Consider the following 12,010-nt stretch of genomic DNA (forward strand, 5'->3'; position numbering starts at 1 on the left):
GGTACAATGGAATCTCAAGGCACATTCCAATGAGCAGTATGTTTGCATTTTGATTCAAGTGCCTTATCAGAAGTCTCTGATTTTTTTTTTTTGTGAACTGCCTTTGGGAAATTGACATATGACCTGTTAAACACAGCAGGTAAAATGTTGTTTTGATGTCTTTTGTTGTCATAGTGTGGCACTATGCTTGGTTTCCACCCAGGGCTATTAGAGTTTTGCATAAAACACTGGAGGCAGGTTATTTACAACATGTCAGTTTCTGGATCACTTTTGAATATTGATATGGTTTGTTGGCAAAAGAACTGTATTTCACAAAAGAGCTATATGGCCATATTTATGCAATTCCTTCAAATTCAGAGGCAGTGTGCCATCACACAAGAGCACGTTGCACTGGGACAGTGTATGTATGTACTGCACCAATGTATCTTAGTAGAGGTCCCAATTTTTTATTGTGAACTGTTTTAGGTGAACTGACTTAAGGGTTCTTGCATGCTGCTAGTAAATATAACAGGTCACAGAGCTTTTGCTGTCATAGTTTAGCACGGTTTGTCTTTTTGCTTTCCACTTAATGGCTATTTGACCACTGGACAAAAGTTCTGGGGTTAGTTGATGTATGGAAGCAAATAGTTGTTACAGGATCACTTTTGATTCATTATTGATATATGTTGGAAAAGAGACAGTGTATATTAAAGAGCTGTATAACTTTTATGTTTTGATTCCTTCACAGTCCAATGTACAATATAAACTTATAAGGGGTATAGTCTACTCAGACAGTATGTGTGTTTTATACCAAACTACCTTCATTCATTATGTTGGGGGTTTCCTAACTGAAAGGATAAGGCTCAATGGTGAAAAAGTTCTAGCCAGAGTTGCTTGTTGTTTCAGTGAAAATGACATCAGCGTGGGATGCTAGAGGCCTTAGGTTAGATGAACTAAATACCATCTTTCCATTTATAAGGTTTTAACAATACATAAGCAGGTAGCTTTATTATTTTTATTTAATATTTATTCAATCCACAAAAACTTCCTGACTGCACTCCTCAATGACTTGTCAGAAAATTACAATACTCATGTATATAACATAATACTATAACAATAATGCCATAAATATTTTTTTATATCTTAAGGAATGTTTAAGCATAGGTAAGTGAGTGTGCTTGTTAAGCCCCTCTGCTTAGCACTGCTTAAACATATAATAGGGATAAATATAAATATACAGCTGAACTTATTAAACCAAGATAGTGTAGTGGTTAGAATCCCAGCTTTACATGCATGTGTTCATGGTTTGAGTACCAACACAGGCAAGATAATTTTAAATGGGAAACCAGTGTTAAAATATTTTTTTTTAAACTTAAATTATTAAGTAACTGCTTTTTGTCAACTGGGGTAGTGTAAGTGGTGTAAGTGGTGTAAAATGTAAGTGTGAGTGCATATAACATGTGAAACCGGGTCCCTTTCACACGGTCGACTTTTCACAAAGTCGACTTTCATATGGCCGAGACCACATGATAGACTTTTAAAAAGCCGACCATAGGGAACTGCTATCGCCGTTCAGTGCAGAATGGGAACATTTCCCTCTTCTGCACTGTAGTTCGATCTCGGAAATTGTATATTTAAGTTATGGGGGGTGTTCATTGTGTTTTTTGTGTTCCTTTTACATGGTCGGCTTTCCAAAAATCAATCATATGGTCTCAGCCATATGAAAATTGACTTTGTGAAAAGTCGACTATGTAAAGTAGACCTGTGGAACCACCCATGTGTATGCAACTGTCCCAAACATTATAGTCATACCCCTTGCCAATGTAAGGAAAGCACATAGAGAGATGTCATGTAAAGTAAATGATATAACACTTAATAAATGAAATCATTATTCTCATATATTACAAAAAATTAAAAGTGACCACTGGTTAGCAATGTTCAGCTATGCTTAGCAGGTGTAGCCATTGCTTAACAATTTCTCCTTTAAACAGTGTTAAAACTGGCTTAGTGGGTTTGTGCACCACTTAATGGAGCTTAACCTTTTCAAATTAGTCCAATGATGGCAAAGTGTGGGAATTTGGCCTTATTTAACTACGCAGGTGGGAATACAGCCATAACCAGTTGTAGCTGATCACTGCAGGCACTACGGTTGACATTGGTGAGGTTACATGCTTTTGGGCGCAGTGCTGGAGCATTCAGGAGTCCAGGGTCATGGTTGTTCTCCTAGTCAAAGATGATGAGGAGAGACTGCTGCAGGGCCAGTATAAGGGCTCCCAATACAAAGCGGAGACCTGGGACCATCTTCACATGATCTCACCAGTGCTACTGGCATCCCCCGAACTGATGAGTAGGTCCAGCACCATTATGCTGACCTGAAGCATAGGAAGTGGGAGCTCTTGGACCAGTGGACCCAAGATGCAGAGGCACAGAATGTCCCAGACATGTGTAAGTATCAGTATCAATTAGTGCTTACCAAAGTCCAGCCCGAGTATGTGATCGACAGGTATGCATAATGTTTTATCTCCCATACAGCTGCAGATGAGTGAGATATGAACATGGGTGTCCATGCCAACAGGTTGCTAAGGCTGCATCAGGAAGCTGGTGAGTACAAATCTAGCTTGCAGTATAAAGGGAAAATACATTGAAAGGAGTAGATTGTCAATTGCCAGTAGGTAAAGTATGTACTGTCTGTAAGGAATAAATGCCATTAGCAGATTACTACTGATGTAAAGGATATCTATCAATAAAAGTGTCAGTACCCTTCAATTGTTTGTGTCTTTCTGCTTTTCCCAGTTAGGGGTCGCCACAGCAGAACTCCGGTCTGCTAATGATTGGCAGTTGATTTTTACATACTGGCTTGCCAGGCCTGATGCACAACCATCAATGAAGGTACGCCCATGCACGCATGTCTCCACGCAGAAGACGCTCTAGCTGAGAATTGAACAAGACAGCGTCTTACTGTGAAGCGACAATGCTACCGCAGCACCACCACCACCACGGGTCCATCAGTACCCTTCAATAAAACTACAAAATCAAGATTGCTGTGTTTACTTTGGTATGTTGTGTTAGGAATATAAATGTGTACAGGCTCTGTACAGCAACCATGGTTTTGACAGCATGAATTAAGTGAGGCTCATTAGACAAAGATTGTGGAGTTGTAAAACAGGCTATCAGCTATATGAAATGTTCCAAGCAGCAAGATCTGAACCTTGAATAGTAAGTTGTAAAGTATTATACTGTATCCCCTGCAGCAGTGTCTTGTGTTAACCATTGCTTTCCAGATTGTAATATGTCAAAGTATTAAATGCACAGTACAAGAACTATCTTCATGCATGAATGTCAGAATTACAAGGTCAGACAGTCCAAACCAGAGAGTATTAGGCAGAAGACAGTGAAGCAAGAGACAGCAGTTTCTCAGTAGCGCATTATGATAAAACACAACCTTGGTGTACCTTTTTACACAGACATGGTTTGAATCCTGGCAGTGATAACAAGCTGAGTGCATATTGTCACACAAGAATATGTGAATATGTGTAGAAACAGTCAGGTAGTGTGACAGATATTTCCTCCACAAGTCTGCCAGGTAAGGGAATGTTTCTATTAGCTGTAAGAAGGCTTTTCCACTGTGTACAACACTGCCATTGTCCAACCCCATGCCTGCAAATTACAGCAAGATAAGTACATACATCAAGCACTTTGCTCGATACATATCCCTCAAGTGTCATGCTGTCATGGCTAGTGGTCACTGCTGGCAATAACTAGGGTGACAGATAGAAATCTAGGTGGAGTATTCCAGTAACATACCCACACAGCATGAGTGCAGGGCACCCTTTTCAGTGTCATATATGTTACCCTGAATATGTGAATATGTGTAGAAACAGTCAGATAATGTTAACAGATATTTCTTCCATAGGTCTGCCAGGTAAGGAAATGTTTGTATTAGCTTTAAGAAGGCTTTACGAATAAACTGTGTACAACACTTCCACTGTCCAACCCCAGCCCACAGATAGATGTATAATGAGGTCAGTCCTGGAGAGTAATAAGTAGAGTAATAAACAGTATAGTTGTGAAGTAGAAGCTTATAGAGTTGTTAATTGTCATATTTCTCTCTCTCCCCCACCGCTATCTGCATCAATAATTAATACACATAATAAACGGGTATGTCTTTCTCCAAACCTACTGTTGGGACATGTGTCCAATTGTTCTACAAATATTAAATTGCTTGAATATTAATGAACCTCATTCAAATACTATCATTGGTGGCGTGTTGCTGTCAATGTAACTTGCATGCCGTTACAATGCCTATACATATATGCATGTGTTCTGTTTGCTATGCAACTGTTTCAAAACTGTTTTATGGGGTCAGTTGGAACACCCATGCATGCTGTTATGACTAATCTTGAAATGAGTTGTTCATGACTAACCAACATATTTTGTAAAACCTCAGCACCATAGCACATCTGAGATGGCAGATCTCAATGGATCCACCTCTCCCACCTCATCTGGCCATGGCACTGGGCCCCAGCGCATCTGGGACCCAACCCGGCCTTCCCTGTCCATTGGTCCTGCACCATCTTCAGGTGGAACCACCTCAGGGGACGGGGCTCATCCCCACTGGGAGCTGGCATGGACAGGAAGCTGTTAACCATAGTCAGGCCCAGGATTTGGTGCACAGCACCATCCATAAAGAGTTTGTTGGTCAGCTGTGCCAGATTGTGGGCCACCTGTTGCATCTCAAGGGTCAGCCTGCCCCTCCTGTCCAGCCCCCAACACAGCCACCTTTGGGGCTGTGAAGGTGCAGTGGTGACTGCCTATGGGTGGGGACCTTAGTCCCACTGTATCCATTAGGGGGCTCATGGCTATCTGATTGCCAACCACCCTCCCCATCCAAGGTGTTTGCCACCCACATGTCATATACCTCCCCATCTGCTGTCTTGTCTGTCTTGTCTGTCTTCCTACCCAACTTACCTCCACAAATTTACCTACTATCCTTGCCCAACATCCCACTCTCAGCTTAAAAAAAAAAGGGCATGACCCCCAAATTTCACCCCATACATAGGTGTCCATTTTAAAGACGTGTCCACTGGACACATGTAATCTGGTCCAATTGGCTTAACAACACATTGCTGTTGTCCTTGCCCCTGTCCCTGGGGTTTGAGTGTCCAAATTCACCCCCAAATACCGCAGAAACTCACCTTCCCTGCACCCATCCTGCACATCCCTAGCTATCTTTCATACTGTACTTCCCTCTGTGTGCCCACTTTTCACCACTTTCCTATCATCCCTTTTTTCTTTTCTTTTAAAGAAATTATCATGGTTGTGAGAGTAAGAGGGAGTAAGTGTATTTGCTTGATGCTAAGTGAAGCTAACACAGATTAAGCACATCTATGGTTAAACATGTGTAAGCATAGTTAACTGTGAACAACCAATGAACCACTCCTTGAGCCAAAAACCTACGACCACCATATAACAAACACCTTTATTCAGGCCACATAAAATGATCCACTGTACACAAAATGAGTTAACTGTGAGTTTGCATCACTTAGCATCGCTCAAACCCACGCAATCCCACTTACAACTGCTTAAAAGTGTCTTAATCACTCTGTATCCATCAGCCCTTGTTCTACCCAGCACCAAAATAATCAGCCCTGCCAAGTGCCAAACCCAGGGGCTGGTACACAATAGTCAGATCAATGTACCACTACACCATTTGAGCTGTAGGGTATTTTCTTGCTTTTTCAAATATATCATGCAGTAGACTCATTGAACAGTAGGGAAAAGATTCTTGTAGAATCAGTCAGGTGTTGTATATAGACTTATACACATGTATATATGTATGGAGATGCATATAGGTCTGGAAAAATATATATATGATATATATATATATATATATATATATATATATATATATATATATATATATATATATATATATATATATATATATATATATATATATATATATATATATATACACACACACACACACACACACACACACACATATATATATATATATATATATATATATATATATATATATATATATATATATATATATATATATATATATATATATATATATATACATATATGTATATATACATATAGGTATATATACATATAAGTATATATAGATATATGTGCATAACATGTAGTGGAGTAATACCTCAGGACCACACCTCTCAACATCTCAGTGCAAAAAAGCTGGCCAAAGGCATTCAAAATAGGGGGACAATGGACCAAAACTAGGGACCTATTTTAAATATGTCTCTTATAAATGTAGAAAGTTGCTAGAGTAACAGGGTTTGTTTCAGCATACGTGTTCTGAAGGATATAAGGTGTGAAACTGAAATGTATGTTATCATTTACTGACAAAAATTCTCAGATCATCACAGTGATTTACCAGAGAAATAAAAATAATCTGTGTAACATACCAGAAATATGAGCAATAAACCTGGACATTCTAAAGCAATCTAACCAGTTGAGAGGTATGCTCAAAACCCCGTAGTAAAATGAATCTGAAGCAAGCCTGACAAAGTGGGGGTGAAAGGACATCAGAATAGGGACATATCTGAAATACTGCAGTAGGTAAGCTGATGCAGTTGCTGCAGCAACACCCTCTCTGTTCTAACATATCTTGAATGAAATAGCACAAGTCCAACAGTCAATTGCTTCTCACAAGTTAGTGACTTAAATCCTCACATCATTCACTGATGTGTCAGAAATACACAACACTTACAGGGGACACACAACAGTATAGCCTACACATATATGGACATAGCATAACATTAAGGAACCTACATTGAGCTGTTAAACATATCACCAAGTAACATCCAAACTACAGTCAGACTAACACAACACTAACCCAATTCTGCTCTGGGGAATTACACATGTAGTAGCAAATATATCAGGTACTGCAGGGATGTAACAGCACTGAAAAACAGAAGACACCAGTGTGAAAGTGCATACCCACAAACAATTTCACCACAGACATAGTGACATGCTGGTAGGCCAAATGAACAGTAGAGTATAAGGACTGTGTGAACAAAAACATCATGTTTGCCATCACACAGTACCCCTACATATACTGACCCAATTCACAGTGTGGTAGAAATCCTGACCATGGTAGGGTACATGTCTCAGCCTGCCCCTACAAACATAGACAGCGATAGACCACCAGAAACTGGAGCTGCATGCACAGTCAGGTAGAAAAGGAGCCATAACACTTACATCTACCCACCTCCCTACACAGCTCAATTAACATTTACACACTACACTGCTACACAATCCTGACAGTCTGTCAACAATTTCTAGAAATACACAGACCTCTCAACTGTGCAGAGTCCCTCAGAATGTCCAGGCTTTTCCCTCATATATAAGGCCTCTTCCACGTAACATGTCTCACAGTCTGATACATCACTGGAATTATATCAGGAATGTAGGCACTAAATAATCATATACCATACCTATCAACCTCATACTGCATGACATCTGGACAAAGCCTCACATAATTTTGGGACAGAGACCCAAAAACAGGGGCATATTTGAAATATTGCTGTTATAAACTGAGAAAGTTGCTGGTGGAACAGGGTTAGTTGTAACATCTTTTCTGTGGGATATGAGATCAGAAACACAAATGGATGATAGCAGTTACTGACTGCAATCCCCAGAGGATGCTACTGATTTTCCAAAGACAAAAAATATAAGAGTCCAAACTCTGGCCATTCTGTGGATAGCCCTATACTTGAGTTATGTCAAAAACATTACACTGTCAGAGTTAAAATCATGCAGAAACTCCATGTCCACACAAACCCTGTTAGACTAGCATTAATCCAAATGTATAATAGCAATACTTACATTCTGTCCCTATGTCTGGGACATTCTCCCCCATTTTTTGGCCTGTCTCCACAGTTCTGGTTGTAAGAGGTATTTCCAAATATGCTGTTGTTCACACACCTCCATGAAGTTCTCCTCACAGGCAAGGAAAAGGGTCAACACTCACATGAAGTACTCAATTACAGGAGTGTGTTGGCATGGCATTGGCTATATGAATAACAACACAGCTGTTCTGCATGCAATTAGCAAGTGTGGGACACCAATTTGTGCACAGGCCATCAGCTGCTCAGGAGCATTACCTACAAAAGGCAAGCTGCTGCCCATGCAAAACAGATGTACACCCTACATCCTTGAGAGAGAGAGAGAGAGAGAGAGAGAGAGAGGAACAGTGAAAAGAAAAAAAAAAACAAGCAGGATATAACCATATACACTTGAAGAAAAACAGGTATGTCAAACAAGTAAGCATGTAATGGACTGCAGCAGGGGGTATGTAAGAATGGGAAATAGAAAGTTTAACATATATGTTTCAACAAAACATGCTGTATATACTGATATATTGCTGACCAGAACCTATGGCTATAGCATCTGGGTCCGTCTGCTGTGACATAGATCACAGGTCAGGACCGTGAGTCACCCCAGGAAAGGATGCCTCCCATATGACTACTATTGTAGTGTGTGTTGAACAATACTGACTGTGACAATGGTAGGCCAGCTATTGGGATATCGTACATATCCATATCTTACTTGTGAATACAACTATGATATAATTGTTTGTCTCAGAAATGTGAGAGACCTATACATGGTATTTGCATAGTAAAGTACTGCTGCAGATCTGTGTGTTGAACTACATATGATATACTGAGCTCATATCATTAAACTGTCCATTGTTATGCACACTGACCATATGTGTGCCTCATATTTGTAGTCATTTACTCATAGAGTTGTGTTGTGTTATGTCTGGAAAACCATTGGCAAATCTGTGAAGACTGACATTACAACATTTCCTTCTTTCTCTTCTGGCTGTTCCCATTAGGGGTCACCACAGTGTATCATCTGTTGCCATTTCTGCCTGTCCTCTGCATCTTGCTCTGTCACACCAACCACCTGCATGTCCTCTTTCACCACATCCAGAAATCTTATCGGAGGCCTTCCTCCTTTCCTCTTACCTGTCAGCTTCATCCTTACCATCCTTTTCCCAATGTACTCAGCATCCCTCCTCAGTACATGTCCAAACCGATATAATCTTGCCTCTCTGGCTTTGGCTCAAAACCATCCAACATGGGCTGACCCTCTCATATACACTGTGCTAATCCTGGCTGTCCTTGTCACATCCAGTGCAAATCCTAATATCTGTAACTCTGCCACATCCAGCTCTGACTTCTGCCTTTTTGTCAATGCCACTGTCTCCAACCCATATAACATAGCTGGTCTCACTACCCTCTTGTAGACCTTCCCTTTCACTTTTACTGTCACAAATCACTACTGACACTCTTCTCCACTCTCTCCATCCTGCCTGTACTCTCTTCTTCACTTGTCCTCCACAGTCGTTATTACACTGAAATGTTGATCCCAGTCAGTTAAACTCATCCACCTTTGCCAACTCTACTACCTGCATCCTCAACATTCTGCTATCCTCCATCTCATTCACAAATAGATATTCTGTCTTAGTCCTGCTGACATTCATTCCTCTCCTGTCTAGAGCATCTCTCCATCTGTCCAGGGTCTCCTCAATCTGTTCCCTACTCTCAATACAGATCACAATGTCATCTAAAAACATCATAGTCAATGGGGACTCCTGCATGATCTTGTCTATAAACCTGTCCATCACCATTGCAAATAAGATAGAGCTCACAGCTGATCCAGGATGTCATCCCACCTCCACCTTAAATGCATCTGTCATTCCCACCGCAGACCTCACCTCTGTCACACCACCCTTGCACATATCCTGTAGCACTCTTACATATATCTCTGCCACTCAAGACTTCCTCATACAATACCACAACTCCTCTTTAGGCACCCTGTCATATGCTTTCTATAAGTCCAGAAAGATACAAAGCAACTCATGACTTTCTCTGTACTTCTCCATCAACACTCTCACAGCAAACATCACATATGTAGTGCTCTTTCCTGGCAAGAAACCATACTGCTGACCACTACTCATCACCTTCCTGCTTAACCTAGCTTCCACTACTCTTTCCCATAACTTCATGCTGTGACTGATCAATGTTATCCCTCTGTAGTTACTACAGCTCTGCACATAAACCTTATTAATAAAACAGTACTCAAACACTTTCTCTCCACTCCTTTTGCAACCTCTCACTTTCCAAGATATCATTAAACAATCTGGTTAAAAACACCACTGTCATTTCCCCTAAACACCCCCATGCTTCCACAGGTATGTCATGTGGACTAACAGGTTTTCCAGTATCAGTGGCGGATGCTGACTTCAAACCAAAGAGGGGCTGCAGGAGACAGCTGAATGGGTGGGGCCAATGGGAAGGGGTGTGGCCAACTAGAAAGGGGCACAGATATGCTCAAAACCACAAAAACTGGGACTTTTATTAAATATGCTGCCCTGTGTACCAAACCGTCATTATGAGAGTCCAATCAAGACAAAATAAAGTGGAGAAGAAAAAAATGTCAGTGCATTGGCTATATGACAGCTTACTTAATATCTATATAGAAACAAAAAGGTAGTGAGGCATGAAAAAATAAATTACTTTCTAAATACATTACTGGAATGCCAGTCAAAATCAAGTATAAAAAAACAAGCAGTATCAACTCAAGCAACTTTTCCTTGCACTGCAGTTCTAATTATAATTTATATTCAGCTTTATAAATGCACCAAGTAACATGCTGAAAGTAACAATCTTTATGATACCCCCACTTGTAAAAATATTTCTTATCCAAACCAAAAAAGACCTGTTACCTGACAACAACTATCTACTTGTTTCATGGGGAAAACATGATCAAAGTAAAAAATGAACAGCAAACAAGAACCAAGCTCAAGATAAATTGCTTAAAGGATTACTGCACAGGTTATGGACCACACATGATAGATTGGCATTCTGTTTAGTTTACTAGTAAATCCTGCAAAGTTGACTGCAAGTCTCCAACAAATGTAATGAGCTTCTGAAAATATTGTAATCCTGTCCTTTATTATAAATACTGTCATATGAATTTCAATACCTAAGGCTTATAAGTTATCTAGTTATGTAAATATTCTCTGCATGGCAACAACAAAAAGGTTTTCAATGTTGATAATTCTTTAACAGTATGCTTATTAAAGCTTACTTGCATCTTACAATCTCAGACAAGCTTACCTGATGGTCATTAAAGCATTGCTACTTAAACACAGAGCAACAGGCACTGCAACAACATGCATTTTCTGAATAATAAGAAACATAAATCAACAGTATAAAAATATGACAGAAAACAAGAACATTCTGCAAAATCAAGGAAAGATGAAAAGCCACTGTAGTACTTGTGTCTCCCTTGGATGGGGGGATACTCTGCACACTTACACTGCATAACTGCTACTTGCCTTGCTTGGACACATCCAAAGTCACTACGTGTGGGAGTAGGGTACAACAAGTATGTCACAATTTGAAATGTCTCTGGCTGACGGTGATGACCCTGACACATTTGTCATACCTCTCAACCTCAGAGCAAGAAATCTGGACAAAGCCATAAATAGAAGTGGGACAAAGGCCCAAAAATAAGGACAATTTTTAAATATTGCTCTTATAAACTTAGAAAGATAATACAATAGTAGGTCTTGCATTAGTATGGATTTTCTGAAGGGCATGAAATCTGAAAGTAAAATGTCTGTCATTATTTTCCAACTTCAATCTTCAATGATTTGCCACTAATTTGCCAGAAAACTACAATTTTATGAAAAACGGACCAAAAAATGTGATGCAAAAATATAAAATAGCCACACAATACAGCTAGGAACCTGTCAAAGAAGGAACCATTTTTTTAAAATATTAGTACTATTACGTTGAGCAGCTGACAAAAATAAGAAAATCTACATGCATTTCTGAAAGAAAAGTAATCTATCACTCTGATTATTACAATTATTTATTAATTGTAAACCCTTCACATTTTCTTCCAAAACTGCCATTTTGTGGAGGAATTATTAGGGGGAGAGCAACATTTTGAGCCAAAATCAGGGACAGTTGAGAGGTTT

At 39.7% G+C, this 12,010-nt stretch overlaps 1 protein-coding gene across 4 annotated transcripts in view; it reads right to left on the reverse strand.

The window, feature by feature from the left end:
• TRAF3IP3 (TRAF3 interacting protein 3) overlaps nt 1–12,010 on the reverse strand; it is a 967,079-nt gene that overhangs the window by 509,251 nt on the left and 445,818 nt on the right. The gene's annotated exons all lie outside the window — the stretch shown is intronic.

Source organism: Protopterus annectens, chromosome 7.part0 (genome assembly GCF_019279795.1).
Source record: "Protopterus annectens isolate FY-2018-M chromosome 7.part0, PAN1.0, whole genome shotgun sequence".
Classification (NCBI taxonomy): domain Eukaryota; kingdom Metazoa; phylum Chordata; order Ceratodontiformes; family Protopteridae; genus Protopterus; species Protopterus annectens.